The 4,560-nt window shown below is 39.9% G+C and overlaps 1 pseudogene; it reads right to left on the bottom strand.

Moving 5' to 3' along the window:
* Positions 1-2,402: 2,402 nt before the first annotated feature.
* On the bottom strand, positions 2,403-4,106 carry LOC101823650 (annotated as a pseudogene).
* Positions 4,107-4,560: the final 454 nt, after the last annotated feature.

Below are 4,560 nucleotides of genomic sequence, written 5' to 3'. Positions count from 1 at the left end.
TTTTCATGTTTGTTTGCTTTTCTCTATTTACGATTATTTATTATTATTATTATTATTACATTCAAAGCCTGTTGGTATTCTAGCATTTGTGTGTGTGTGTGCTGTGTGTGTGTGAGTGAGGGGGGGCTATCAATTTGGGCTGGTGAGGAAGTGGGGGAGAATCAAAAAGGAGTTGGAGATTAGGATTAGGAAATCCTAATCAGAATATATTGTATGAAAAAAAATCCATTTTCAATTAAAATAAAAAGAAAGAAATCAGTGTAACCCATAATGCTGCTTTCCTGTCATGTCACACAACTTGAAGACCTTTAATGGATTCCTAGGACTTTAATACTGAAGGAGTAAGTTATCTGAAGAGTAAAATAATGGGTAATTAATTTGTGAAGGATACATAACGGCTCCATTCATGTCTACTAATTTCATGCCCAAGGCAAGTTCTAGTTGAATAACAATGGGGCAGCCCCCACACCAATCCATACGGATCACCAGAAATCCCAGATTTGTCCAGAAATATTTGAATGCATTTATGAACTCTTATTAGCTATCAATGAGTAAAGTTAATTAATAGAATCTTAGCATCCAAGATGAATGTTTATCTTTTTATCTACATAAAATTGTGTAATTGATTTCCCATGGCTTTCATGTTAAGCATCATTAACTCATGACATTCAAGGACAAATCCTTTAGGCAAAATATTACGTACAACTGTGATCCTTCTATAGAGATAATTACACAGGTAGCTAGTGGCAAGACAATTTGTCACGGCAACACTAGAGCTGACCTAAAATTGAACCTGGTTGTTAAGAAAATTATTGAAATGGGAGGATACTGATAAAAGATAATAAAGAACATAATAGTTATATGCAAACTATTTATATATTTATCTAGATTTACAATATTATCATTGAGTAATCAAATTAAGAATAACCATTAAGCAATTATGAATGATGCTATTCAGTCAACCAATTATAATGATGTATTGTTGAGTGATCTAATTTATGAGAGAGAAAATAAATATATTCATAGTTTTAAATGATAAAATCTAATTATTATATTTGGAAACAGAATGTTAACACATTTGCTTAACTGAAAACTGGAGTTTAGCTTTGCAAACGGACTGGCCAGTTTGAATGTTTTAAATATGCCAAGTCATGTCCCGTGCTACAACTTTTGCCTGAAACTGCCTCTGCCTGAAATGGTTGTAACTCCATTCTCCACATCGCTGGGTTTCTTGCTTGTGGGTGTTGGCTTCAGTATCACTATCTCAGGGAAGTATTTTCTGACCCCTACCATCCAATCCGAAATCTTCCACAACAGTGTCTTTTATTCCTTCTAAGAACTTGTAACAACCTAAATATATTGTTTTATTTCATTATTTTTCCTGCTTGCTAGTGTTGTTAGCATTTTTCATTGTCTCTTATTTCTAATGCTTTTCAGTCTCCACGTTTTCCTGGTTCACTGTTAAAACTTCAGGATTCAAGGGTGCTTTGTGGAGAGGAATGCCCCTCCACCCCAGATATTGGTCACATGTAAGTATAAATGCCAGTTTGGCTTTTCATCTCATCTCATATCTGATCTGATCTAATCTAATCTGAAATAAGCCCATCACTGCTAAGGTGGCCTCGTTAGGTATAAGCCTTCAAGTAAAGCAAGCCTGTCTCATGAAGCTGCAGGGACAAGGGTGCTATTTTAAGTTAGTGGAGTGGAAACCGAATAGCAATGGCAAATTTGACATCGCGACTAGTCCGGTGATCAGGACCCACAGTCATCTAGAGAGCTGGGCAGCACCATGGACTAGCTCCTACAGATGTTCAAGTGATCATCTCGTGATAAGAGTCTGGAAGAACAGCCTTGTCTCCTTTTGTAGATTTTGACTCAGTGTGATACAGCCTCTAAGAGTGGCTCCACCACGGAAAACAGAATTGTTATCTAGTAGGACTCCTCTGAGGATTATTACAGGACTATCCATCAAATAAAATATGGGAGTTCAGCCAAATACTCATCAAAGCAGAGTGGATTTAAATTTGACTCCACCTGAATGTTGCTAAGACAGCAGCAGTCATCATACATCTTGTTACTATGCCTTGTCATATATGTCTATGTTAATTTTCCTTTTGTTATTTTATTTTATTTTTATTCTAATTATGTTAACAATATTAAACTAAATTACATCATTTCCCCTTTCTCTCTCTCCTTTCAACCCTTCCCATGGACACACCCCTGTTTTCTCTCAAATCTATGGCCTATGTAGCATTAAATGTTGTTGCATATAATACACATATATACATATGTGTATATATACAGGCTGTGTATACACATATACATGTGTATATACATATATATGCATATGTAAAAATAATTAAACATAAAGATACTCATATATTCCCAAATACTCTTTTTTTCTGTTTCAAAAAGCTTTATTTTTACTTGGTCCAAGACCTTGGAGGGCCTCCAGGGCGGTTACAAAGCTGCCTAGTGGCTTGAGAGGTTCGGGTGAAGGTCCTGAGGCTGGCTGGTGCAGAGCAGAGGGAGCCCCTTGGAAGGCGAGGCCTCCTAATCATGCCTGAGAGTGAGCCGCTCAAAGAGATGCTCGCCCAGGGACGGCTGTGGCACGCCAGTCTGTGCTGGCTGGGCCACCACCCTATGGATGTTGGTCTGGTGTTTCCCATCTTCTTGATGAGCTTCACCTCCTCATCCAGGAAGTGGCTTTCCAGGAAGTCACAGAGATGAGGATCTGTACGACCAGAACCCAAGGAATGAAGATCCAAGAGGGCCCGGTTCAGGTTCTTCTCCAGGGCCAAGGCAGCTTCCATGGCTTCCTAGGTTTTACCCTACTCATCTTGAGATCATCGCTTCTGCACATCCTGGAAGAGTGTGCCGCCCCACGGTCGTTCTGAAACTTGAGGAGATTCTTGGCACCCTCGTGCTTCTCCTGAGCCAGTTCGGGGAAGAAGCAGCCTATACCCTCCAGAGCCACGTCATCCCGATCAAAATAGTAGCCCAGAGAGATGATGTAGGTGTAGGAGGCCCGCAGGTGCAGGTTGATCAGGCGGTTCACAGCAGTTTCCACTTCGGTGGAATAATCCTGACGAATCTGGAAGGTCGTGGCTGATCTGCTGTATGGAGCTAACCGCAAAGAGAAGGTGCTGGCTGGTCCTAGGAGCCCAGGGCGGCGAGATGATGGTCCCAAAGACTGCGATCAGAGAGACTGAAAAGAGGCTGGAAGCTAACAGAGAGGGAGTTCCCGGGTCTGTTCCGTCCAAGCACTGTTGAAGCAAGACACAGATCCACGGGACCTGCAAAGCTGCTCCCCCAAATATTCTTGAATAAACCTGCTTAGTGTGTATGACGTTACTTGTATGTATTTAATACCATGCACTTCCAGTGAGTATTGGATAACCAATTGAGGAACTCTTCCCTGCGGGAGACTATCTCTTGCTCATTGTATTCTTTAGTTGCCTGTAGATCTTTTCCCTGAGGTTGGAGCCCTTCAAAGTTAGTCTGTCTATTGGCAAAATCATTGTTCAGGTTTTATTTAGGTAGTCATGTTGATGAGACTTAATAGGTGTGGCTTTTCCAACATTTCTGGAAGATATAATCCACAGCAACTTCCTGTTCCTTTAGTTCTTACAGTGTTTCCACCCCGTCTTCTGCTGCAATCCCTAGGTCTAAGGTGCAAGACTTGTGTTATAGTTGCATTAATTGTTGTTCTTTTATTGCTTGATTTTTAAGTGAATTTATTTTTATTTAAATGTTTCATACAATATATTTTTAATATGTTTTTCCATTCCCTAAGCTCCCCCCAGATCCTCCCTACATCCCTACTCACACAACTTTATGTTCGCTCTCTTTTAAAATATCAAAACAAACAAATCAAACAAACTAATGAGACAAAAAGTACTAAAACAAAACAAAAAGCACATAAAAAGCATGAAATCTCTTTTGGATTGACCAGCTACTTTAGGCATAGTGCCTACCCTGGAATGCAGTTGATATACCCAGCGATGCTCCATTAGAGAAAACTGATTTTCTCTTTTCCAGCAGGCATCACTGCAAATACCTTCTTGTTGAGTGGTGAGAGTTTGTGTCCACCTCCCATTCTCCATGCTGGAATTTTGTCTGGTTTAAATCTGTACAGTCTGTGTGAATTCATATGTGCATCAGTTCTGTTGTATCTGGATAAAGGTTTCCTTGAAATCAGCTACCATCTCTGGCTCTTCCAATCTTTCCACCTCCTCTTCTGCATAGATCCCTAAAACTTGAGTTGAGTGGTTTGATGAAGAATACCATGTAAGCCTCAGTGCGCCAAAGTCTTTTACTCTGCATTTTGTCTAGTTTGTCTCTGTGTTAATTCCCATCTACTGCAAGAAGAAGCTTCTGTAATGAGAATTGAACAATTCCCTGATCTGTGGGTATAGCAATACACCATCAGTAGTCATTTTATTATTCTAACCTTTTAGCAGAATGATAGTTGTAGGTTGTCTTCCTAGGATACAAGATTTATCTAGTCTCAGGTCCTTGGCCACTTTAGCGGTGTCAAATATGGGTTCAAACTCATAG

This window comes from Mesocricetus auratus, unplaced genomic scaffold (assembly GCF_017639785.1).
Source record: "Mesocricetus auratus isolate SY011 unplaced genomic scaffold, BCM_Maur_2.0 Super-Scaffold_6730, whole genome shotgun sequence".
In the NCBI taxonomy this organism is placed as follows: domain Eukaryota; kingdom Metazoa; phylum Chordata; class Mammalia; order Rodentia; family Cricetidae; genus Mesocricetus; species Mesocricetus auratus.
The sequence above is the reverse complement of the archived record's forward strand: the minus strand, read 5'-3'. Positions and strand labels throughout refer to the sequence as shown.